This window comes from Canis aureus, chromosome 12 (assembly GCF_053574225.1).
Source record: "Canis aureus isolate CA01 chromosome 12, VMU_Caureus_v.1.0, whole genome shotgun sequence".
In the NCBI taxonomy this organism is placed as follows: Eukaryota; Metazoa; Chordata; class Mammalia; order Carnivora; family Canidae; genus Canis; species Canis aureus.
The window spans coordinates 25,890,310-25,918,031 of record NC_135622.1 but is presented as its reverse complement, the minus strand read 5'-3'; the positions used below and the strand labels follow the sequence as shown (position 1 = coordinate 25,918,031).

Here is a 27,722-nt window from a genome sequence, read left to right as displayed (position 1 = left end):
ATTAATAAAGGTCTTACACTTTGAATGGATCTCTTTTCCATGCATGATTTGTAACATCATGCATTTGTTTTGGAAACTCTTGGTTTACCAAATTAAATGCAGATCTTCTAAATGATGACACATTGCATTTATACAGTATTCAAAAATCACTTTAATTAATAATACCATCAAGCTCATTAGAAAAGTCCTTAAATGTTGCGATGCTTGTAATGGTGGATACAAATTTCAAAATTCTAATTTTAGCTTGAATTTCAAATTTTTTCATTGGCAACAAGCACTATTTGTTTTTCTTGAAATAGTATGCTCATTTTGTTCATTTTCTAGAAAATGCTTGCCAGATACCCAAGTCTAAAAAACCATCATTTGTCCATGATTCAAGTAGCAGTGGTGTTTCATGAACAAAAGTAGACAATTGGCACACAACTCAACAATACATGTCCTTTTTCTTCAGTTGTCATACTTTGCAGCAGTACTTTATGTGTACTTCTCATTTTACCATAGAACATTAAAAATACCTGTACTTGAGTCAAGGTTTAATAAGACTGATGATTTTTACTGCATTATCAATGACATTCTTAAATGAAATGAGCATTTTTCCCCCTATTGTGAGTCATGGTGACTGCTGGTAGAGATTGGTGTTGCTGCCTTGATTTATCCAAAGGTGGACCTTATAGACCCTCTGAAAAGGTCCTAGAAACCCCCTGAAAGGGTTCTGGAGTCTCCCAGGACTCTGTGGATCATACATGGAGCACCACTCGCTGTGTGTACAAGCAAAAACCATTACCATGCCTAAGAAAATCAACTCTAATTTTGCAGCGGCATCCAACATGTATGTGGTCCATACTCAGACTAACCCTAATTTTTAAAACTCCTTTATGTATTTTTTTTCTTGTTACTGTTTGGATCCAGTTAAAGTTCACACATTGAATTTGACTAGTATGTCTTTTGACCAATCTAGAACAGTTCTCTCTGCCTGGCTCCCACCGACTTTATGAAGAGTCTAGGCCAGCTGTGGTATGGAGTGTTCTGGATTTGTCAGACTTGCCCTCTTGATGAGATTCAGGTCAAACATTGTACAGATGATGAGGTACACCTCCCACTGCCTTCTATCAGGAGGACAGAATGTCAGACTGTCCCATAATTAGTGGATCCTAAACTTGACCACATGGTAAAAAGATTTACAACTTATTTAAATCCAGAATTTTTAGTTCTTTTCAGTGGGAGGGTATGTCAGAATATCTTGTCTGATACTGTTATATCTCCTCTTGGCTCTTCATTTTTGAAGTTTGAAGCTTCTATCAGAATTCTTTTGGTTCTAAGGGGAAAAATACAATTCATGCTGGCTTATATAATTTAAAGTCTAGAGTGGCACTGACTTCAAGGTAGATTTGATCCAATGGCACAAGATTAGCACCAGGGCAGCAGGTTCTCTGGGTCTCTTGCCTGCACCCATGGTTAAGGCTGGCTCCTCTCATGGACCCATGCTTGTTGCCAACAGCTTCCAGGGGCTTTGAGTTTCTCATTGATGTTCAGTGGAGGAGAGCATCTTCTGTGGGACACAAGGAAGTTTCTTCCCCAGAAACTCCTAACAAGCATCTTGCTCTCCTGCTTTTGGTCACACGTCTGTCCCTGAGCCAGTCCCTGTGGCAAGAGGATGCGATGTGCTGACTTACTGAAACCAGCCAGGACCCACCCTGGATCTCGGGCTGTGGTCAGCTTCTCCAAAGCATAGGGGCTGCAAAGAACTGGGGAAAGGACACAGGCAAATATCCTCTAATGTTTAGTTGATAATGTAAGGCTTTACTGAGTACCTGCTTTGTGACAGATATTGTGCCAAGCCATTCTTCATTCATTCAGCAAGTGGGCTCAGTCACCTGGTATTTAATGAGATGCTACTGTGGGCTGAATGTTGGGCCATCACAAGGGAAAATAGAGTCATTGCCATCACAGCAGTTTTCACATAAGGTTTGTGATATCATTAACACAGCAGTCATATAAGGTGAGCAATGCTATCTCATTGCTAAAACTGAAGCCCAGAGAGTGAAATAGGTTGCCCCAGGTTCCCCAGCAAATTAGTGGTGGAGCTGCATCTGGAGAAACATGGTATGGCCAGCAGCACTGCCTGGCCCAGGCCTGGATGGGACTCAAGGTATAGATTCTGGTCCCAGTTCTACTTGGATGGGTTGTATGATCATGGATCATTCTGTTTCTCTTTGTGGCATTGGGTTGAACCTCCCGGCACGTAGGTTCCCTGGTTGTTCACACTACCCCACCATCTGCATCTCCTAAAAGTGTCGACTACTCAAAGCAAGGTAGACTTTCGAACACCCATTCAGTTTCTCCCCAGAGTTTCAGGAGCCCTGCAGGATCTTTGATGTTATGGTGAGGAATTGTTGGACAAAAAACTAAGGAGGAAAGAGACAGGACCTTTAGGAACTGCTTCCTCCCACTCCTGTGTGGAGGGCGGGTGGTAGGAAGTGGAGTTGAGGAGCAGTAGATTGGCTGGTGAGTTGTTAGTGTGGCTTCTGCCCATCAAGACCCAAGAGAATCAATTTAAGGATCTGCTGGATATGCTTTTGTCCTTGCTAGCAGATTAGCCTAGTTGCTGTGTTTCCTGGCCAGGCTGGCATGGCCCTGCCTGCCTGCTCACCACACCTGTGCCTGCCTCATCTCAGGAAAGGCTGGGATCCAAACTCTGAGGTCAGCCTGGGCTAGTCCAGCCCCGCAGTGTCCTCTTAGGCGTGATTGAGGCGCAGCACTTCCCCGGAGATAGCTCATCCAGCTTAATGAGGCTCTGGGCAGGGAGGTGGTTTCCCTCCAGGGCATGGGCACATTCCCTGGCTAAGAAGGATGCCTAGGTAGCTGAGCTGCTGCCGCTGGGCTTGCAAGCTGGCAGCAAGATGAGGTCAGCTGTGGTTGCAGCATGCCTGTTACCAGGCAAGGGGCTCTGGGGCTGGGTGAAGTCACTTGGGGTGGGAGCTCTGATCTCAGGGTTGAGGGGTACAATGGGAGAATTTGAAGACAGCTTCCTGTGTAGAGGAGCTATACCAGTCACTGGAGGGTCAGTCCTTCCTTTACATGAGTGTACTACTTAATGGTTTTCAAACTGCTTTCATGTCTGTTGTTAGATACAGAAAATATGGTGGCTTCCAAGTTGAGAGCAGCCTGCATGTGCTTGTTTGATTTGTAGTGTTTTGTTTTATTTTTTGCCTTGCAATATTTTATATTTGAATCCATTACCAACATTCAACATTGAGAGATGTGTCACTTAAATCTAGATTTTTGTCTTTTGTTGGAAGAATCAGAAGATCTGGCACCCCAGCATGATTCCAGCAAGGCAACATCAGCTGAGCTGAACAGTAGGGGTACCCATAGGGGTACATGCTTCCAGATCTGTTGAGCCTTCCACCTGGCTCCGTCGCTGCAGGCTCCTGGTGGTTACCATTTCTCATCTTACACCTGGTTATTTCCATCACCAGTATTTCCAGAGCCTAAGCTGGGGAAGTGGGCATTAGGATCCCCATTTTGCCAGTGAGGTAACCAAGGCCCAAACTGGTTTCAACCTGTGATGCAGGAAAATAGTCATGACCCATTTCAGTCATGCCTCTGACACTTAATAGTTCTGTGACCTTGAGTGAGTCACTTGCCCTGCCTGGGTCTCAGTCTCTCCATTCATAAAATGCAGTATATGAGAGGGAGGGGAGCAGGTAGCTAAATGCTCAAGAGGGTCCTACCTGCATTGACATCTGTGACTCAGAGTAGTCATTGACAGTGTGCTGCTAAGTGCTGGAGGGACAAAGATCTGTGCCTTGTTCCCTGAATCTAAAGGCAACACTTAAATCCCTTTTACCATAATACAAATAAGCCTATACTTTTTTTATTGACATGCCTATACTCTATATCAGATGTTGCATTGGCAGTGTGCACACGCTGTTTCACTTACTCCTGACAGTAGTCCTGCGGGGTAGGGAGTATTGTTTCCATTTTACAGATGAGCCATCTGCGGTTCTGAAAGGTTAAGGAATTTGCCCAGCTCTTAAATGTTAGAGCCTTGGATCTGTCATGTATTACAGCCTTTGCTTTGTCTTGGTCTGAGTGTTGCTGTATCCCTGTATGTGTGAAAGGATCATGAATAGTGGAAGGCAGTGAGAGTTAAGGGTCCAGTGCTTTTGTAAGCAGTAAGACTCAGGGAAATTCTGAGGTCCTATGGGCTGGACTGGCTGGTCTGGGGAGGCTGTGTGAAAGAGGAGTAAATGGTCATCCAAATGTACTTTGGATATCCTTCTGCAAGGAGGGAAGCATGGTTCAGGTGGTATGAGGTTAGGTGTAGGGGTGAGAATGTGCTAGTTGTGTTTGAAGGACCAGACTGGCTTGGGTTGAGAATTAGCATAGTGACATCTTGGGAGCTCAAATGGGAAAGGTATATACGAGGCCAAAATACAAAACTTTGCCTTTAGGCAGTTGTGAGCCAAGGAGGGTTTTTGTAAGGGGGAGTGATGTGAGAGCAATGTCAAGCTTGAAGCAACAAGGTTTGAACCAGGGTCTTGGCAGTGGGAATGAAAAGAAGAGGGCTGAATCTATGAGTCAGGAGAACAGAAGTAATTGACAGGACCTTGAACTATGTAGAATCAGAAGGAGTTTTGGAAGCCAGCTAGTCCTATCTTGTTCTGGTGCAAGGACTACTTTGGTGACATCAGTGACAGCTGTGCAGCAAGTCACTTCCAGTGCATGATGGTAGGACAGTTTCTTATGTGGCTGTTAGCTTCTAGAGCCAGCACATAAGGGTGAGGGTTGCTCACTGTCCGCGCTGGGGTAAACAGTGTCCCTCCCAAAATTCACGTCCACCTGAGACCTCAAAATAGAACTTTATTTGGGAATAGGGCCTTTGCCAATATAATCAAGTTCGGATGAGTTCATACTGGCTTAGGGTTGGCTTTAATCCAATGACTGGTGTCCTTTTAAGGAGAAGAAAATTTGGACACAGACTGAGATGTAGGCAGAATTCCATATGACAATTGAAGCATTTTGGAGTGATGTCTCCACAGGCCAAAGGATACCAGGGATTGCTGGCAATTGCTGGAAACTGGGAGAAGGCAAGGAAGGATTCTCCCTCAGAGCCTTTGGAGGAAGCCTGGCTGTACCAACACTTTGGTTTTAGACTTCTAGTCTCCAGAACTGTGAGAGAATAAATTTCTGTTGTTTTAAGCCATCAAGTTTGGGGAACTTCGTTACAGCAGCCCTAGGACACTAATGCAGTGCTCCTTACCTTGGAAAACCCCATAGTCCCTTGCTGGCCTCCCTATCATAAGAGGAAACAATAGCTACCCAGCATGATTTGTCCTTAGAAAACCCATGCCGTCTCCAGGTTCTCCTCTCTTTTTCTACTACTCACCATCGTTTTTAATAATCCAGTGTAGAATTTTGCTCTGATGTTTGGGCCCTCCATAATGTAGTTCTAAATGACCTTATTTTTCACTGCTCCCCATGATGATCCCTGCCTGTGCCATGAACTTCCCATGCTCTGACTTGAGTCATTGCTACCTCTCTTCTGAGTGGTACTCCCCCAGCCCCCAGCTGTATCCTGTCTGTCTTTAAGGCCCACTTTTTCTTTCTAGACCCATTCTAAAGTAGATCCTTGGCCCTGCAAGCTCAAAGCACACACCACTAGCTATCACCAGTCATTGGACAACATCCTACCCAGCTGTCCTGAGACATGTTTTAGTATTGCTTAGCTCATAATTTTTTTTTTTTTTAGCATCACCAGTATTGATGGCTTGTTTCTTGGGCCCAAGTCTCAGTCCCTTGAAGGCATACAGCGTGTCTTTTGCTTCCTTTTCTCCTCTATTCTCTTTGTACAGTTTTTAAACTCAAGATACATATAGTGGAGTTTCTAAACAATGATAGATGATAATTTTGTTTGGGAAAGCTTAAAAAGAAGGAAGGTTGACTTGAAGGGGAATCTTGACCTTTAGAGTAGAAAGCCTAATCCGGCTCCTAGAAGGTGATGATATGTCTGTGTATATCCCTGGAGCACAAACTCTTTATCCTTCTCTCAGCAAGTCCAGCCTCATGTAGCCAAAAAGCAACAACAGAGTCATTGAACCTCTCCTGTGTGCCTGGTTATGTGATAAGCCATGGCAAGGTGGTAGTGAATAAGACAGATATAACCTTTATATTCAATGGCTGTTTAGGTTTTTTGTTTTGTGGGAATACTGACAAAAAGGCAAAGAATATTTCTTAACCTTCTGTTAGGAGCTTTTCAGTGGGTGGCAAGGTACAGTTAGGCCTGGAGGTCATGCTAGGCTCTGGCAGCCATGTTTGTTTTGCGTGACCTGCCCTCTCCACTTAGCTATGGCTGATTGGACCAAAGTGGACATCTGACTCAGACTGAGCCAATTATATTTTTCCTTCCCTGGCAACCCAGAAGTCAGATTTCCACTCAGTCCATAGTCGGTTGCTATAGACTGAGTCGCATTCCCCTAAAATTCATGTTAAAGCTTTAACCCCAATGTGATAGTATTTGGACGTGTGGCCTTTGGGAGGTTTAGATGAGCTCATGAGGGTAGAGCCTTCCATGATGGGAGCAGTGCCTTTACAAGAAGAGATACCACAGAGCTCTCTCTCTGCCACATGAGGACATAGGGAGAAGGCAGGTATTCATAAGTCCTCACCAGAACCAGGCCATGCCAGCACCCCAGTCTTGACTTCCAGCTCTAGAATTGTGGAAGAATGAATTTCCCATGTTTAAGCCACACAATCTGTAGTATTTTATTATGGTAGCCTGAGCTAAGTCACCAGTTATTCAAGAGGCAGAAGTGGTAAGAGTGAGAGTGAGGAGGTCTAGAGGCTTTGTCCTGCCATGAAGGCCATGTGGAAGGTGGGCCAGCAGAGGAGGAAAAAGACAGAGATGTTCAGAGAACTGAGGTGGCAGAGATGCTGCATGGCTTCCCGGTACTCTGTAGTCCCCGGTTCCAGACACTTGCAAGGCCCAGCTGCCCTGGGGGTCTTGCAATACCCCAGGGCCCTCCCCACAAATTCCGTTTATTGCTTAGGCCAGATTGAGTCAGTTCCTGTTAGTTACAACCAAAAGAACCTCTACCTTCTCATTTTGCAGATGAGCTAAATGAGAGCTCAGAGGCCCAGGGCTACACTGGTGAGTGACAAGAGTTCAGGCTGCAGTTGAGGTCTTCAGACCAGTTGTCTGCCTCTCGCCTTCTCCCAGGCTAACAGTGACCTTGTGAGACAGACCCCGGGAGGTTCTGAAACCATAAGGAGAGATGCTGTTATTCCTCTGCTATCAACCTTCTAAAATGAGGCCTGTGTTCTGTCTTATTGGAAAGTGTCTTTCCAACATCACATGTGTTTGGCCTTTTTTTTTTTTTCTGTAATTCCAAAGGGCTGTCACCACTTGCATGTTTGCCTTTGAACCTTGCATCTAGGAGATTCTTAGCAGTGCATATTGGCTGACGACAAGGGTCTTCCCAGTCCTTTGTGTGTTCGTTACATTCGTCTTCCTTGTGTTCTTGTAATCTGACACACATGTATATCACAAGCTGGTGATCTTCTCTGAGCTGTATGACAGGGAATGCCTGATACCTGTGCCCTGTTTGGTTTCTATATTTATTTTATGATATAATTTTAAAATGAGCTCACCATTAATTGAGAAATAAGTGCAAATAGAAAGGACAAGTTACTACTCTCTGTACCATTTTAGCACAACTGCCAAGAACTAATAGTTTTCTACTTATGCACTTAATTTGGAAAGCTATATAGCTGCAATTATAGATATTAACAATTTTGTATTCACCTTTTCCCCTGTGATAATGTAAACAGTTTTGTACTGTTTCACACATTTTATAAGTGTCATTTTTATTGGCTGTGTCTTTTCTAGTTAGTTGAACACAATTAATTTTAGTGTATAGCAAATCCTTTTTGGCACAAACATAATAAATGCAAGATGCCTCTTTGTGAGACACTTCGTTTGTTTCTGATTTGGTGTGTGTGTGTGTGTGTGTGTGTGACCATAGGTAATACTATAGTCTTTACTTTTGTTTTCCACATGTTTTCCTTATGCTAGATTTCATACAGTGGAATTATGGATAAACAGGTGCAACTCTTTGAAAGGCAATTTTGGGAGTGTCTTAGTGAGACTCCTTTGTTGCAAGTAACAGAAATCCACTTCAGATTAGCTTCAGCAAGAAAGGACATTTATGGGAATGATACTGGGGCAGGTCCTGGAATATGAGGGTACAGAGTCCATTAGGACCTCATGAAGGACCAAAACCAAGATCTGAACAGTAGCAAGAACATGGACTCTCTTTTAATTCATAGAACCAGTATCTATCCAACTCCTACCTATGTGCCGGTTTTAAGTTCTAATGATGAACCAACCAACCAAACAAGCAAACAAAAACAAAGAAGATGCAGCTCATCCCCTCATAGAGCATGTATGTTTGTCTATCTGTCTGTCTGTCTTAGAATGAAATGTTGTCTCTGCTTCTCTGCGTTCCGTTCCTCTCCCTGTCTCTGCAGACTTCCATTTTTGCTTTGGTGAGCATTTGGCCAGCTGTGGCCACCTGGCAGCTGTGCCTTTATAGTCTTCATTTTAAGTAACCTAGAAACCTCTCAGCCCTGGTTATAAATTCCTGGGGGAAAAGTCTGAGAGGTTCAGCTTGGGCCCAGTGTTGGGGGAATCCACTCTGGCTGGAGGCAAGGTCCTTGGTATATGCCCTGGTAACGGGGCTGAGTGATCCTTATAAGAGGGGGGAAGAGGCAGCACAGCTGTGCCAAACAGTATCTGTTCCACAGTGCCCTATTTTCATCTTAACTAATGTGACCTATGGTGGGGGGGGGGGTGGTTTTTGTTTTCTTTCATAATGAACTTCTTAACAGAGCACTCTGGTGATGATGTGGCTGCTTCCAGAGGGATGATGGGAAGGCCCATTGTGAATTTGTTTGCAATAATTATCAGAAACCTTTTTGGGGGAGGAGTTTGTTGGTACAGAGGGCATTGAGGTATTGCTTTTGTTCTTTTGGAGGTGGGTCGATAGTGAGTGTCTGACTTGGTGGGTCTGAGGTAGGGCCTGGGAGGGAGCCTGCATTTCTAACAATTTCTCAGGTGGTGCTGTTGCTGCTGGCCCAGGGACTGTGCTTTGAAGACCGCTGCCCTATTTCCTTCCATGATACCACCATCTGCCACTCATTCAGATTTCTCTTTCTCCCTTGACACCTACATTGAGCAGGCTCCAAGTATTGTATTATCCTCTAAAGTGTCCTATTCAGTCCTTCCTTTTTTAAAAAAAAAAAATTTTTTTTAAATTTATTTGAGAGAGTGAACACACTGGAGAGACAGAGCAAGCACAAGTGCGGGCAGAGGGAGAGGGAGGAGCAGTCTCCCCTCTGAGCAGGAAGCCTGACTTAGGGCTCCATCCCAGGACTCTGGGATTATGACCTGAGCCGAAGGCAGACGCTTAACCAACTGAGCCACCAAATGCCCCCTGTTAAGCCCTTTCTTATTCCTCTGTCTACACTAGCTCTCCTCATCACATCTGAGGGACTTTGGGAACCTCCTAACCATCTCTTCTTCCCTCTGCTGTGACCACAAGCAGCCCACCTTGTACATCACAACCAGACTTATTTGCCTGGGGCACAGTTCTCCTCAGGCTATTCTCCTGCTCCTAATCTCTGGCTATTATGAATAAAGCTGCTGTAAATGGTCAAGTAAAGTCTTTGTATGGACATAAGTTTTCATTTCTCCTGGGTAAACGCTTAGGAATGGAACTGCTATGGGGGTGGGTACATAGCCTGTACTTGTTCCTCCCACTCTGAGAGTCTGGTTTGAAACAATAGAGTTTGGACATCCATATCTGATGGACGGGTTCTTGGCTCAGAGAGTAGAGAAGGGCATCACAGTGGCTTCTGTGTTCCTTCCTCTTAGCCAGAGTGAACTTATCTTTCATCTAGTTAGTGCTGTCGGTGGTGAGCTTGAACGCATTCATCTTTCTTTGCCATGAGATCTAGGGCTTGGTTGCTGATGGTTTTACAGAAATCATCCCTTTGTTATATTGGAATCTATTGTATATTTATGACCCAGGGCATATGTGTGAACAGATCTTTACTCACTTTCCTTAGAAGGAGAACTTCTACTCACTGGTTTCTTTCCATCTTATAAACTACTTCTCTAATCTCCTGTCTGCCCCTGAGCCATTCAATCATTCATTCATTCATTCATTCATTCATATTTAGTGTACATGCATTCTGTGCCAAGCACTGTGCTAGGAGGTGGAGTTCTTCCTACTTTGCATGTTCAATCACTCAGGCTCGCCACTGCTCATTTTAGTTTTCCCTCCTCTCATCCCCCAGCCTTTGGATGGACGCTGACAGAATGTGCTCTAGAGAGAGATAGCTCCCCCAGCTGTACTGAGACATTTATAGCCCCCAACCCATGGTGCTGTCTCCTGTTTCTGGGATTTGCTCATGCGGCTCTCCCTTTCTGGAATGCCTCCCCACCCCACCTCCCTTCCCCATCTCCTTTTTCAGGATCTGCTGGAGCATCCCCTGCCTGGGGATGTTGCGGATTTAAAAGCTAAGCCTTGGCTCATAGAGCATCATTGTGGGTGTTATAGTCTGCTTGTGAGTTGTCCAGCTAGACTTGAGCTTGGTGATGTTTAGGACTGTCCCAGTCATCTTTATATGATGACACTAATGGATAAGGGATCAAATGCTACTGTGGGCAGTAGGATGGGAGAGAAAAGGAAAAGATAAAGAAGAGAATAAAAACCACTCATAATTCCACTACCCAGAGATACATTCTGGAGGGATCCTTAAGACTTTTAGAATGCAAAGATTGTATGTGAGGGGTGCTAGGGCAACTCAATTGGTTAATCGTCTGACTCTTGATTTTGGCTCAGGTTGTGATCCCAGGATCTTGAGATTGAGCCCCCCTGTCAGGCTCTGCACTTAGCAGGGAGTCTGCTTGGATTCTCCCTCTCACTGCTCCTCCTCCCACCATGCTCACTCTCTTTCTAAAATAAATAAATAAACCTTAAAAAAAGATTTTATGCGGTTACTATGTATCTTGCTTTTCCATGAACATTAGTATATCAATATTTTCTTGATATACTAATCCAGAAGATTTCTAAACAGGATTTTAATGACCTTTTAAAATCTATAATCAATTCCCCTTTTTTATTGTTAGACATTTATATTATTATCATTTTTTGACATAATAAAAAAAACATGTAATGCATTTGTGCCTTAATCTGTTTGCCTCTGATGATTTCTTCTGGGTGGATTCCCAGGAGTACAATTACTGGGTCAGAGGGTAGCAACAGCTGTTACAATTTGAGCAATGATGGCAACTTGCCTCCCAGAAAGATTGTAGCAATCTCTGCTCCCATCCACAGTTTTTGATGGCTAGGCTTTAAATTCTTAAAGAAGATGGAGGCAAAACACAAGGCACTGATGGCCTTGTAATTGTCTGTGGCTTCAGTTTAGAAGGAGTGGCAGCTTTTCCTGCATCAGGAGCCACGCTGGTGGAGAAAGGCCTGTTGCTCAGCAGCCCTTGGCTGGGAGCTTGGCCTTTTGTGATAAGGACCAATGCTGTCAGCACAACTGCTCCTTGCCAGGTGGGATGCTGGCATCAAGGAGCCTCCTAGGAGGGACTGCACAGGTTTCTGAAACAGAGGGGGGAAAAGCTGCTTGCTGACCTTTGGGTGTGAGGCTCCAGGCAGCACTCCATTAGCTGCACATCCATTAATGAGCAGCTGAAGCTTCGGGAAGCACATCAGGTTTTATAAAGTCTATCAGGAATGAAAGGACAGTGGAGTGTGGATGAAGCATTTCTTGCCCATCGCAGTGTAGAGAGGTGACTGTTGCATGTTCATCTGCAGGGAGCACCCCCTGGCCAGTGAAGCCAAGCAGCAAATGTGGGTTCTAAGAGATCAGTCACTTGCCTGACAGGAAACTGGGCCCACCTGGAAACTGAACTTGCAAGCCTCTTGGATGTGTACATCTGTTGAAGTATGACACATGCTCTGTTAGTATCGCTTATTTCTGCTGACATACTCCTGGCATTGATGCCATGTAGAGAGCACTTAGAAATAAAGCCAAATGAACCCTAATCAAGTTCGTATTTTTCCAGCTGATTGTATATAATGAGGATGATCTCTCATAAATTATGATTTAAGATTATATGTTGTAAAACTAAGTGACATTATATTGTCACTTAGTAAATTGAAAAATGAATAAAGATACTTAATGAGACAAAATGGGAGATAGTAAACTAGTACCTGATAAGTATAAAACTCTCTTGTGTTAATCCTCTGGGCTCTTTAAAACTCTCTTGTTCATTTAATCCCTAAAGTGGAAACTTTTATTTTGTACTTCTGTAGATGAGGAAATGGAAGGCTTCGAGAAGTAACTAGATCAAAATCATACATTCAGTAAATGGTAGGAATGAGATGAGAATCTCTCTCTGCTCCAGAGCCCCTGCCCTTCTTAGTATTCGGGGGGTTATTGTACATCTGGCTTCAATGGGAACTGGAAGAAAGGACAGTGTAAGCCAGCTACTGTTATGCACCCCCAGGGAAGGTAGGGCTATACATCCCTGGGAAACCCAGCATAGCTTCTGCTGGGGCTGGGATGTCCTCTGAGAGGTGCTTAGAGCCTGCTGCAAAGGGAAGACAGATGGAGAAGTGGAATGGCTCTCAGCTTCTCTGGCCTTAGACCCTCCCTGTGGGTGCTGGCATTTCACTGGGGTGATGTGAATTTTCGCACAAACATATGCTTTTGGGCCACCATATTCAGTCCTGAATACTGTGGGATGGGATTTCTGGCTTCCTCAACTCAGCAATGATATCCTCACCTTTTGGTACCATTGTAAATTGGGTTTGTTGGCGGTCCTGAGGTATGAAGGGCTTTGTGCACATAGATACATGGTCGGCCAACAGAGAGGTCATGGTCAGTTCCAGGGGAGGTGCATTCAGGCTGGAGGAGTGAGCTTTCTGGGCATCAGTTGTCAGAGGTCTCATGGGCTGTGTGTTAGTCAAAGCCTCTTTCCATTTTTGTTTTTGTTACATGAACTGGATAAGACAAAGCCAAGTGGACTAAGGGGAATTCTTCATTATGAAGAGTCAGAGAGTTGTGGCTGAACTACATAGTGTCCTAGAACCCAGGCTGGGTGTTCTTACTTCCTCTCCCTGCCCCTGGACCCTTGGCCCCAGACCCCAGACCCACCACTCTACCTCTCTAGCCACATTGGCTTTATTTTCCGTGCATGTGTGCCTATGTGTGTGTGTGTGTGTTGCTTTCACTGACTCTTTCTCCAGACTTCTACTTTTCTTGCACACCCACTGTGGCAGTCAGTCCCCCCTCCAAGTATCTAGCAACTACTAAGTCAAGTTTTTCAGTCCTAATGCCAACCCATGGGAGATAGCACCTGACTGCTCAGGATCAGAGGAGGCAGATACTGTGGACCTGGGTGCCAGAGCCCATGCCAGCAGTTGGGAGGGGAAGTTCTTAGAGGGAGAAGAAGGCAGGCTAGATGACACCCTGTCAATGAAAATAGACTGAGTAGACCAGTTTGGCTAAAGAGGTAGAATTTGGATTGGATCAAGGAATGGATGCTCCTGGGTAACAGATTTCAGGTCAGTAGGTGAAAGAGCTCTAGAGTGGTCCCAGGTGGACCAGGCTGCTTTGGGTGATAGCAAGTCAGGAGTAGCATCCTGAAGGGGATCTAAGCGCATGCTAGGGGTGGGCCAGATGGCCCTCAGGCTCCCCTGTGGTCATGACAGTCTGGCTCTGAGCTGTCATCTCTACTTCAGGTACTTACTTCCCTTGTACACTCTGTGCACAAAAGATTGGAGGGACACACACAAGTATTTTATCTGTATACAGGTATTGGAGAGACTTACCCAGTAAAGCAGTATTTTGGCTGCTGTGACTGCTAGTGGTAGGATTGTGGGTGATTTTGGTTTTGATTTTATTCTTTTCTGTAGTTAATTTTTTTTCTACAGTAGACATAAACAAGTAGCACAAGCAAGTTATGTTTATGTTAACGGTAAGTGAGTTAAACCCAGTGGTTGAATTTCCTTAGACCAGTATGTATTATCTACTCTAAATGACATCGTTGCTTGTGTAAGGTGAACAAAACGTGCTCCTTGCCCTTAAGATATTTATAGTTTGATGGGGAAGGGCTAATAAAAGCACATACAAATCCAGCTGACAGGAGACCAGGTTAAATGCTAGTAGAAGATAACAATGTGAAGTGATAGAACTCTCCTTCTAAAAAGCTCAGAGGAGGGTTTCTTGAAAAGAATAGCACTGGATCTGGGTGTAGAGCAGTGGTTCTCAACCAGAGGCTGAGACTGCGGGACATTTGGCAGGATCTGGTGACATTTTTGATGGTCACATCTGGGATGGAGGGAATGTTACTGGTATCTAGAGCTACTGGCATTCAGAGCCTAGGGATACTGTTGTACATCCCACAGTGCTCAGGACAACTCCCCACCACAAAGAGTTACCTGGCCCCAAAGGTCAGTAGTGCTAAGGCTTCCGATCCAAAGTGTCAGAAACACGTATAGGATTTTGGCAGACAGAGACAGGGGAAGAGCATTCCAGGCAAAGATGATGGCAGAGCTCTGTGGCAGGAGCTCACGAGGTGTGCACAGAAATTAGCGGAGGATAGTGAAGCTGGTGGCTTGGCTGTGGCCCTCAGTTCCAAGGTAAGCAGTTGGAGGTTTTCCTGAGGGCAGCAGGGAGCCATGTGATGGAATTGATCCATCAAGGATGGAGTCAGTTCTTGTCACCCCCACCTTGTTTCTTTGTTTCATTGCTTGCTTATCTGCATATTTAGTTTTAGACACTAAAACACACCTCTATTTTCCTGTTTTCCACCCCATTCCATCCATTTTTTGTTTTCCTCCCATCTGAAGCAGAGCTCTGTCAGCACTCTGCCTTGATGACCATTGATTCCCATCTGCTGGTGACAAAGGGATTAAAAAAAATCCCCCTTGGACTACACTACTTCTTACTGCAATTTCCAGGAATATACCACAGTGAGAGGTGACTGTCCAGGTCTGTCCTGGTGGCCTTGTAGCTGCTTTGGTTTTTAGCTTATCAGCATGATTTGAGTGTTTGCTAACCTCCTCACACTATCTCAGGATTCAGAGTTGGGGTGCAGGAGACTGTTCAGGCTCAACCAGCCAAGCAGAGGCCAGGACTTGGACCTGGGTCAGACTGCAGTCATGGGATGAAAGAATGCCTGATCTGGGGGAGGGGGCACCCCAGAACTCAACAGCATGCTCTCCCCATCTGTTCACTGCTGGCTTGCCAGCAATAGAACAGTGCTGGACACCTATTGTACTAGGTCAGTATGATGTGTACCAGGGCAGTAGGTCAGTGTTTTCTGAATGAAAGAATGAGGAGCCTGAGGTCTGGGAGACAGGGGTAGGGAATTGTGATGGCTCCAGATTACTCTGCCATTTAGGATTAGAGCTGAAATTAGAACCAGGGTTCCTGACTCCTAGTTGGGAGCCCTTATCCTATGCCACTTCCCCTTTCAGTGCACAGGGACCCAACTGTCATCCTGAGGCCTACTGGATATGGGTGTATGCTCCAAACCCCTCCTATTCTTTGAGTTCCAAACCTCCCCAAACTAACCAACTAGCCAACTAACCCACCCTAAGAAACAATCGTCTCCTCTACCCACTGTGCGGCAAAGAAGCTGGGGAACTATTCTATGCTGAAGGGCCAGAGACTGCCAGTTACTTAGTTATACCCCTTAGGGGTACCTCCAGGGACACCTCTGTCCAGGCATTTCTTTACAGTCCAGTTGGGGTGGGGGTCTGAGGTAATAGCCTGTAAGTGCTGAAGTTCTGGCCATCTGTACCATTTACAGTAAAGCCTTCTTGGTTCTCCCTTGGGAAAGGAAATGGGGTGGACTTGCAAATTGTTTTCTCTCTTTATTCTGGGAGGGACCCAGACTGGTGTCCTCTGAGATCCCCCAGAACCTTTTGGGAAGAGGCTTCCCTGATGTCACACACCAAGAACCAAGCAATGAATTGAGGAGTAGGATACGCTAAGGATATACAACCTCTAAAAATATCTGTGTTGAAATGTCAGTGTTCTTTTCCCCACACCAACCCCTAGGGAGAATCTGCCTTGTGGGCAGTGTCTATCCTTGGTCTTCCAAAACTGGGCATTTCTGGATCTCATAGTTAAATATAGGGATTAGTTAAATAACTCACATCTTTGTGGGCAGGTTAGGGTACAGGCAGATTTACAGCCAGGCCACATCTCCTGGTCAGCACCTTCATAGGTGCTGACCAGCTCTGTGGTCAGGGAAGGTCACTGGGTATTATTAGTATGGAAGAACAAGTGAGTGGTTTGTAGCACAATGCACAGCCTGGAGTAGGTACTAGAGCTGCATGTCCAACAGGCTCCGGCGTATACCCCTATGGGACATCCTGAGGGAGATGTGGCTGTCCCCGACACAGCCCCTCACTGTTGTTTGTTTGCAGCAAAAACCAAGTCATGTTACAGTTGGCACGAGCCTTGGTATTTGGGCCTCTGCATTGGATGATCTCATTTAATTTAATTAAATTCATTCATTCATTTGAGACACAGAGGCAGAGACATAGAGAGGGAGAAGCAGGCTCCCTGAGGGGAGCCCAGTGTGGGACTCGATCCCAGGACCCCAGGACCATGACCTGAGCCAAAGGCAGACGCTCAACCACTGAGTCACCCAAGTGCCCCTGGACGATCTCATTTTAAAATGTTATTTTAGTCCTCATGATAACTTAAAAAGATTTCCTCAGCAAAGCTCACAAATCATGTGATACAAGTAATATGTGAACTAAATATTTCGTTGATTTTGTGCCATCAAAAAAGTGGGGACATCAGTGGCTTCAGCACCCAAGCTTTGAAATCGCACACTCACTGTCCAGCCCTATCACAGCCTCACTGTGTGACCTCAGCCCAATTATGATTTAACTTCTTTGATCCGTATTTCCAGTCTGTGGGGATTGTCAGCATGCCTGCTTCATGAGTTTTTGTACAGTGCCTAAACCAATGCCCAGCACACTGCCAGCATTCAGTAGGGCCCTGGTTACTCTGTGAGGTTAACTTTTTTCTTCTAACTGTGAAGCCTTCCTGCTCAGTGTTGGTTTCCTGGATAACAAGATTTCCGTCACTAGAAGCTCCCGTATGCCCATCCTATGACTGGGGGCTCACAAATGGAAAGAGCGCAAATTTTTTTCATTCTGAAGCAAACAAGATTTCTTGTATTTCCAGCCTCAAAGCCAATTCTTTCTATCTGGGAATCTTTCTCTCCTTCTCAGTGACCTAGTTTTATCCATTCTTTTCAAATCTGCAGAGACAAATGGCACTGTCATTGAATAGTAGTTCTCAGGGCACCTGGCTGGCTCCGTCGGTGGATCAGGCGACTCTTGATCTCAGTGTTGTGGGTTCAGGCCCCACCTTGGGCATGAATCTTACTTATAAACAAAACAACAAAACGACAGTAGTTCTCATTCTTTGGTTAGGAGGAATATCTTTATTTTCTAAACAAAGCAAAGTTTCTTATATTTCAACTTATTTTTTTTTTAAGATTTTATTTATTTATTCATGAGAGACACAGAGAGAGAGGCAGAGAAAGAAGCAGAGAGAGAGAAGCATGCTCCATGCAGGGAGCCCAATGTGGGACTCGACCCCGGGACTCCAGGATCATGTCCTGAGCCAAAGGCAGATGCTCAACCGCTGAGCCACCCAGGTGTCCCTCCACCTTTTAGAGCTGTACCAAGGATTATCTTTAGAAGTATCAAAAACAGTTATTACCCAGACAGGGACCTTCCTCTCTCAGGGCTGGTTTGCGCTTAGTGGTGGCCAGAGCCCCTCGAACTGTGTAGCCACAGTGCACACAGTGAGGTCCACAGTCGCTGGCGATCTCCCAGGGAAGCAGTAGACTTGCTTACATCGTCTGCAGAGCAGGTGTTCCCTGTGTGGGGTGCAGGCTGGCCAGCTCTGGAGGTGCTCCAGGAGAACGCCCAGGTGGGACCTTTCTTTAGCAGCCATCAGTTGTGTCTGTTCCCTACCTGTCCCTCATAATTAACATAACTCCTTCATAATTAAGACACTTGTTGGAGATTCTCCCCTTAAAACTTAAATTTCTCTCCCCAAAGGAAACCTGGCTGTTTTCCACCTTGCTTTCTTTTCTTGGACTGTTGAGGTCTAATCAGGGAAGGCATTCTGGGCATGAGCCAAACATCCCTGTTTCAGTCCATTTTTGTTCTTCCATGAGCAAAGGAGTCAGGTGTAGACAATGACTTCCTCTAGCTCCTCCCTTCCCTTTGGGTGGGGTGACAGCAGTGACTCTATTAGCTGCCCCCAACCTTTCTGGAGACCAGCCCAGGGGCCTGGAATTGTAGTTTCTCATGAGCCACACGATTATTTATACCTGAGCCTCCTCAGATCCTTTCTGGAACTAATTAAGGTATTAAAAAATAAATATTTAAAATATCGACAGGAGGAGCATGTTTAGTGGTGTAACTTCTGGATAAGAACATAAGATACAGCATTTTCTTTCTTTCTCTACAACCAGACCATTTTAAAAAGATATTTGCATTGCTTGTTAATTTTTACTCATTTTATGTCATGATATCCTCTGTAATGAATTGAAATGGCAGTTCCTTCTAGAATTGGTGAATTTTCTTTTGTTTGGCAATTTCAGTAAATTAAATAAATAGCATTGTACCATGAAATAGAACAGGTGTAACCTGAAAGATTATATATTTTTTTCTAAATTTGTTAGAATTTGTTAGAATTTGTTAGGATGAACCATTTGCAGATTAAATGAACTAATGATTTATACAAAGTAAATTCTCTTATTTTAAATTTTCAAATATGTATCATTTTAACAAATATTCATGTCAAAATGTTTTTGGTTCATAAACATTTTACATTTATTTTATTTTAATTGTGGTAAAAAAAATAACAAAATTTATCATCTTAACCACTTTTAAGTGTATTGTTCAGCGGTGTTAGGTATATTTGCATTATGGTACAACCAATCTTCAGAATTTTTTCATCTTATAAAATTAAAAATTGATACTCTATACCTGTTAAACAACTCCCTATTTCTTTTCCCCCCACCAACTCCTGGCAACTACCATTTTACTTTCTGTTTCTATGAATTTCTACTATATAAATATGTAATAGTAGATTTATCAGAGATAGTCTACTCATATAAATGAAATCTAGAATATTTGTCTTTTTAATGGTTGGCTTATTTTACTTAGTATAATGTCCTCAGAATTCATCCATCTTGTAGTATGTGTCACGATTTCCTTTATTTTTAAGGCTGAATAATATTCCATCATATATATAGTTATATTTATTTATATCACACATGAAATCACATTTTGTTTTCTTTGCATTTCTTGGCTGTTGTAAATAATGCTATGAACATGGGTGTGCAAATAACTCTTAGAGACAGGACCATTTTTAAATCTTAGCTACATTCTACTCTGTTGACTTATTTTAACCATCAAAAACATAGTAACTTGACATACAGGACCAGCCTCTTTCAACAGTCTGTTTACTTGGTATCACGGGATTGTAAGCTTGAGGAATGCAGCTTCTGTATAGCTGAGTGAGAGAGTTGGAAGGACCTGGTTCATACCTGAGCAGGTGTGTCTGCCACAGGCCCACATCCCTGCTGCAGGGGAAGATAGAAAAGTGAGCATTAACCATTTTCAGCTTCAGGTATGTTAAGGTGAGAACCTCACTACAAGGGGGTCATTACTATTCAGGGAGCCAGAAGAATGCTTGTTACACCAGCTTACCAGTATCTAGAATTTTCACATCACAATGAGCCGCAACTTTCCTACTTGCCTAGAACGGCTTGATGTGATGATACATGGGTTTGGGGTAGTGAACATATGATGTAGGACCTCCAAACTCCAGGTGCTTGTGTGATCTCTGGAAACCCTGGAAAGCCTGTGCACTTTGGTCCTTGCTGGTTCCTGTCTATGGGATGTCTACCTCTGCTAGAACCATGTCTTTCCTTTCTCTAGGGTTCCACTGGAGACCAGTGCCTTGGGAGCCTGCCATTCTTCCTCTCTTGACCTTTTCTTGCACTTGTTTCAGGGGTGGATCTAGTTTTATTGGGGCCTGAAGCTTTTACATTGGAGGGCAGGAGCTTTTTTAGAAAAGGTAATAAAAAATTTGATGAACACATTGCTAGGGCCCCACCCAGAGCCCATGCTGTTGAGGAATTCTGAAGCTTTAACTTCATCAGCTTCACTTTAAGTCTACTTCTGTTTGTATTCATTCATTTTTTTTCCCTTTCTCTTTTTCTCCTATTTTAAAAATTAGAGGGGACACCTGGGTGGCTCAATCAGTAGAGCACACAGCTCTTGATCTTGAGGTCATGAGTTGGAGCCTCACATTGGGTTTAGAGATTGCTTAAATAAATAAACTTTTAAAAATTAGAGTATAATTTGCATACAGTAAAATTCACCATTTTTATTGTATGGTTCTATGAGCTTTGACAAGTGCATATAGTTGTGTAGCCACTGCCACAACATAAATTTGGAACAATTATATCACCTCCAAAATATTACCCATGCCCTTTTGTAGTCATCTTCCCCTCCTTCTGCAGCCTCTGGCAACTCACATGTTTTCTATCTGTTTTATCTTTTTTCAGAGTGACGTATAAATGGAGTCATGTAGCATGTAGCCTTGTGAGTCTGGCTTCTTTCACTTAGGCTAGTGCATTTGAATGTCACCTGTGTTTTTGTGCCCACCACCAAAGATGCCTAAACAGGGAAGGCCCAGTCCTTGCCCTTAGAGAGCTCTTAGTCTAATGGAGGAGGCATAGGCCCATCATCATAGGCTTTTCCTTTGATACTTAGTGTACACAGCTTTGCCCTACTATCTATCTTGTTCTGATATACCTGGCACCCCAGTCATTTTGTGATCATCCTGAGGATAAAATCTCTGACCTTCTTGAGGTATTCTATTGGATGGGAAAGAGCAAGGACTTTGAAGCTAGGTGGACTTTGAATCCAGTTCTCCCATTTAGCAGCTCTGGGACCTTGTGTTGGACTCAGAATATGACACAGAATATACTGAATAAACATCTGTTGAATGAATGAATGAATGAATGAATGAAACCTCCTTATTCCCGGTCCCTTCTGCATATAAAGGGAATAATAGTCGCAGCTTCACCTGATTGCTATGGGGATCAGTGCCTGGTACAGCACCTGGTGGGCCTCACTAAGGGCTTGTTACCCTTTCCTTCCTTAGAGCCCTATAATATCCTTCCCCAGACAGGCACATGCACATTGTACAGACCTCCAAGTGATTAGGCAGGATGATACCAGCACCTGCTGTGCAGGAGCCAAGAAGAGCATGAGTTGAGCATATAGAAACTCCACACAGGTACCAGCCCCACAAGTCCAGCTCAAAGAGCCCCTCCCACTAATTCCTGGACCCTGTCAGCCCTCTCCTCTCATCAAATATATTCCTTGTAAGGGGCTTCATAGGAAGGTCACTGGGAGGAGAAAACCATAACCCTTTCCCAGGGGACCCTCCAGCTGAGTCAGGTCTCTGGCTCTCAGACCCAGGGTGGGGAAGAGGCATAAGCTGGGAGATGAGTGGCCATAGAGTGGTCATTGTAAAGAAATCTGTTCTCTCCTTCAGAACACTCTCAGCAACACTCAACCCAATGATTATTATCAATCAGTTTTTTGTATAATTACCTGTGTGCTGGCTGCCTTCCCTACCAGAGGACTCAGGGCATGTACTAGGTGCTCAACAAATATTTAATATTGAATGAAAAATATTTTGGTTAAGAATTGACATTTGAAGTTACTATTTCTATAGAAAGGAAGGGAATTAATATTTGTCATTCATCTGTGGTGTTTCTGGCATGTTAAATCTTTACCTACAGTCTCATTTCATCTGTATAGTGGCTGTTGAAAGTAGCTATTTTGATCTGTACACTCAAGGATTAACTGACTCAGAGTTGTTAAGAAACACATCCACAGGGGCACCTGGATGGCTAAGCGGTTAAGCATCTGCCTTTGACTCAGGTCATGATCCCAGAGTTCTGGGATCAAGTCCTGCATCAGGCTCCCTGCTTCTCCCTCTGCCTCTGCTTCTTTCCCTCTCTCCCTCCTTTCTCCCTCCCTCTCTCTTTCATTCATAAATAAATAAATAAATAAATAAATAAATATTTTTTAAAAAAAGAAAGAAAAAAGAAATGCATCCATGTCAGTGATGGAGCTGGATTCAATCTTAGGTCTGATGCCAAAGCTCAGCCTCTAGATTTTTTAAGAATGGAAATCTCTACAAGTTGGACTTAAAAAAAATATTCTGACTGATACTCGAGCAGGATTTGAGTGGGTTGGATTGCAAAGTTAAAGCTTAACAGCATGATTTGAAAATCTGCAGTGTTTGTTCCGTTTTGTGCTTTTCTAAATTGGTTTTGGGAGTATTTCTGTAATCCAATTTAAATTGGGGTTTTTATCATGCTGATTACAAACAGCTCTAAATAAGCAATAAAACCCCCTCTCTGTGCTAAGAGAGGCAGTATGGGATGGGAAATGATTGTGGACTTGGAGGCAGGAAGCCTGGGTTTGAATCTTTTTGGATGGGGAGGGCCTTCTGCAGACCCTGAAGCACTTTAACCCTCAGTGTCATTGTTTTGTTGTCTTCATGTTCACTGGGAAAGTAACCCTGGTTATCCCAGAGAATCGTGGTGTGCATCAAATGAGCAATTAAGCAAATGAGATGTTTGTGAGGGCTGTCACCCCAGGAGGAGTTTTGTGTGTGTCAGTTATTCCTAATCTGGACACAAGTAAAGGTATGGAGCACCATGGGAAAGAAAGAAAAGTTCAGAGAGAGGTCAGCAGAATCACATGCCAAGGTGAGAAAGATGTGGCTTGCTTCTGTTCTGCCTAGATCAGCTTGGGTTGAGAGAACCTCATTTGTATGAACAGTTTATGCCCTTGGAACCCTGCAGTTATATTGTCACCTGTGTCAATAAATATATAATATGGGGCCAGAAAGCAAGAAACATTCTCTCTCTCTCTCTGGCCCTCATCTGTCCATCTACTTATTTATTCATTCATTCATTCATTCAGGGATCACTGTAGGCTTTGAGCTGTGCATTGTGGTCAAGTCAATAAAGCAGCAAATCATGAGCAGTGGAATCAGATAGACCTGATTTTGAGTCTGGCCTTCTCCCTTGACTAATGTTAAACTTAGTTATTCAATTTCACTAAACCTCAGTTTCCTCATCTACAATATAAGGAGAATATTACTTGGCTTGTAGGGTTATACAAAGATTAAAAGTGATAATACCTATAATGAAGCTTGCACAGTTCTTGGCACATAATGAACATTCAATAAGTAAATAGTAGCTTATACATCTTAATACTATAACTGCCAAAAAGCCAAAATGTATAATGGGCCAATTCTGCTGTTTTCATATTTTCTCTTCTATCCTCTTAGAAGGTCACAGTGGGTAAGCAGAAACTGAGGCCCGAGGGTTGGGACCCATGGTAACCAAAGCCCAGGTGGTTTGTTGTGCTATGGGAACCTTGAGCTGTGTGCCCAGCCTGAGCAACTCTGCCCAAGGAGGCTTCTGGGTAATCACTGTGAGTGAAGATGTTCTTGCAGCAGCATGCTAAAGATCAGGCTTGCTCAGTTGTATTTAGAACCCAGGCCCATGGTACATCTTTCAGGGCTACAGTGCTAACAGTATTATGGTTTTTTCAAGTCTTTGTTTCATTCCATTTGGACCCTTGGCTATTAGGAAATTGTCTCAGAGCTTGGAGGCTAATGCCCAGGTTGACTTTATCCATTTTTAGAGACACACCAATACACTCACACTTATATGAGTGTGAATTCCTCCAAATGCTTTTTTTTAGAGGCCATGTTTATTGAGATATAATTAGTAAAAGTCACTCTTTAGTGTGATTTTTCTTTTAATCATAAGTTTGAATTCTGAAGTTTCAATAAATGCATATAATTTGCAACCACCACCACAATTGAGATGTAGGATGGTTCCATCATTTCCCTCATTCCTTCACTCTCCTTTGTAGTCAACCCCTCCCACTCTTAGCCCCAACAACCACTGATCTGCTTTTTTGTCTCTATACATTTTCCTTTTTCAGAATAGCATATAAATGGAATCATATAACATGTTGATTCCTGAGTTTGGCTGCCTTCACGTAGTGTAATGCATTTGAGATTCCAAGTGCTTTTGATTGCAGCAAGATTAGTGGTTCTGAGATCAACATGTAAAATCAATAACATTACTGCATGCCATTAGTAACCAATAGAAAATCTAATTCAGAAATTCACAATAGCATCCAAAATCCCTGAAGGACTTAGGAATAAATAAAACACGTCCAAGATCTTTATGGAAAAATTTACAACATATCATGAAAAGACATTAAAGATGACATGAGTAGATGGAAAAGATGATGTTTATAAGAGGAAACCCTGATAACATAGACATGGTGCTTTTTTTCCTGAGCAAATCTGTAAATTCAGTGCAATTCCAACCAAAATCTGAGTAAAGTTTTTCATGGAATTTGCAAGCTGTCATGAAATTCATATAGAAAAAAAGCTCAGGATAGGCCAGACAGTTTTTAAGAATATCAGAATTTATTATCAAGCTCTGAGAATTAAGATGCTGTGGTATAGGTGCATAGTTAGGTGGTAGGCTAACAGAACAGAATGGAGAGCCAAAATAACACCTGAACACGTTGGAAAACTTCACATGTGATGGGTAGAACAAACCCAGTGGGAAAGGATTCAGTAAATGTTACTAGGACAATTGATATCCATACAGAATAGAATAAAATTGAATCCTGAACTCACAGCATACATAAAGATAAATCCATAAATATTTATAAATACATAAAGGTAAATTAAAACCTAACAATGAAAAAGCAAAAGTTAAACACATTTGTGGGGGAAAAAATGTGACCAGGATTTCCTTAATAAGATATAAAATCAGGCTATAAAATAAAAGATTGATATATTTGTCCACATGAAATTTAAAACTTCTACAAAGAGGGTGCCACAAACCAAGTTAAAGGAGTTTTTTGTTGGAGGACGATGTTTGCAATGCCCATGTCCAAGGGAGGATATATACCCAGAAGTCACAAAGAAGTCCTAAAAATCAGTAAGAAAATGATGAGCTAATGGGGAATAGAAATAGGCCAGTTCAACAGGCCAAAGGGCCAGTAGGCATAAAATGCTGCTCTATCTCACTTGTAATTAAGGAAATACAAATTAAGCCAGGCATGAGATAACCATTTCTCATGTATCAGACTGGCAAAAATTTTGAATCTATATCAGTTTGGCAAGAATGGGGGAGCATTGGAAATCTCCTATGCTACAAAAAGTAGTCAAAACTGGAAGAATCTCTATCGCTAGTGGATTTGCACTGTATAGTGGACAGTGCTGACCCCATGATTCACGCTATGTCTCTACCCTAGAGAAAATCTCACATGTGCACAGGAGACATGTGTTAGAATGTTCATTACAGCCCTGTTTGAAATAGTAAAAAATTGGAAAGTACCTAAATATCCACGAATAGGTACATCTTTATATATGGATGAACAAATTGTGATATATTCACTTGGTGAAATACCACATAGTGGTTTAAAATGATCTAGAAAGACTTCTATCAACATGGATCAAATTTCAAACACACAAAGTTGAATTTACATATTTCAGTGGACTACATGGAGTGTGATTCCATTTATATAAATTTTAAGCAGGTATAATTTTTTTCATTTATGCATGGCTTATGTAGTTAATAAAAACATGGTAGGAATGATAAACACCAAATTCAGGATAATGGTTATTTTGGGGAAGGAGGGAGTGGAATGTATCAGGAAAGAATATATAGGAGACTTCACATATATGTCATGTCTTAAAGTTTTTTCATATTAAAAATTATATTTATTTGAATGACAATAAGAGCTCAAAAATCAAGGAGCATCCTTTTATTAGAGTAGACAGCAAAAATGGTCTTGGGGATAAATTCTCATAGAGAGTAATAAAAATTGATCCATCTAAGCTTTTGAAAAAACCCTCAGGGAACAGCAATTAGAAATTTTTTTTTTTCTTAAGAACAGAAAACATAAAGTGTAATCAGTGTAAAATTTAATAGCCTTTTAATACTCAAAGGAAAGAGTGTATCTTCATAACTTCGAAGACTTTGTGCAAATTCATTTTTTTTGGATATGGGACACCACATTTTTTTAGAATTTTATTTTATTTTATTTTATCTTATTTTATTATTTTTATTTATTTATGATAGTCACACACACACAGAGAGAGAGAGAGAGAGGCAGAGACACAGGCAGAGGGAGAAGCAGGCTCCATGCACCAGGAGCCCGATGTGGGATTCGATCCCGGGTCTCCAGGATTGTGCCCTGGGCCAAAGGCAGGCGCCAGACCGCTGCACCACCCAGGGATCCCGGAACACCACTTTTAAAAATTATAAAATGTAACATTCACATATAGAAAAGTGCACAGAACACATGTGTATGTGTTTAATATACATTTGTAAGTACACAGCAAAACTCTGCATAACTGCTGGCCAGGTCAAGAGATTCAGCATTCCAGGAGCCCTGTGTGGTGTACCATTCCTTAAATTTAATTTGTTTTATCATAATACAAACAATTGTACAGTGGACCTGTTATTTTTCTTACATTAAAAATTAATTTTAGAAAAAATGTTTCTGACATTGATTTCTAAAATTTTCTTTTTTTTTTTTTTTTTTTTGATTTCTAAAATTTTCAACACAATTTGTGGGGGGCATCTGGGTGGTACAGTCAGTTGAGCATCTGACTCATGGTTTTGGCCCGGGTTGTGATCTCAGGGTCATGAGATAGATCCCCACGTTGGACTCCATGCTGAGTATGGAGTCGGCTTCGGATTCTCTCTGCCTCTCCCTCTGCTTCTCCCGCTCATACTCTGTCTCTCTCTGTCTAAAATAAATAAATAAATAAATCTTAAAAAAAATTTCATCATAATTTGGGATTGGAAAATGTCAGTCTAATACTAGGATGCCTGAGAAGATTGTGGAAAATACTGTGTTTCATTGTTTGCAGACATCTGGGCCAAAGTTAGCAACTGCCTGTGTCATAGCTTGTACTTGAGCTGCCGGCCAGTGGTTGCTCCCCTGTGGGCTCCGAGAATGGCAAGCCCTCCTTGGTGACTGTCACTGGCATCACAGTTATGATTTATTCATGTGAGCAATATCTCTCTTCTCTTGGCCAGAGCTCCAGGAAGTTGATAAGTAGCTTCAGAGTTGTATTTTCCCCTGAGCACTGACCAATGGGATAGGTATGTGGTCTTTGCCATTCTGAATTGTCTCCTATCTGAACCTCAGATGCTGGGCATTTTAAAAAAAAAGAAACTCTTGGGGGCAGATTGTCCTTGATGACTGAGTGAGAAATCCATGGACAAGGACTGGGAAACAGCACACTAGACCAGGGTTTTTCCACTCTAGCACTTTTGACTTTTGGGGCTAGATAATTCTTTGTTGCAATGTGTGTGTGGGGGGAGGGGTGTCCTGTGCATTGTAGGATGTTTAGCTGCATCCCTGGCCTCCACCCACCACATGCCGGTGACACTCTCTCAGCGTGGCAACCAAAATATTTCCAGACATCACCCAGATGTCTGGGGA

The 27,722-nt window shown here is 42.9% G+C and overlaps 1 protein-coding gene across 1 annotated transcript in view; it reads left to right on the top strand.

Moving 5' to 3' along the window:
* Positions 1–27,722, top strand: part of REEP1 (receptor accessory protein 1) — a 100,635-nt gene that overhangs the window by 13,834 nt on the left and 59,079 nt on the right. The gene's annotated exons all lie outside the window — the stretch shown is intronic.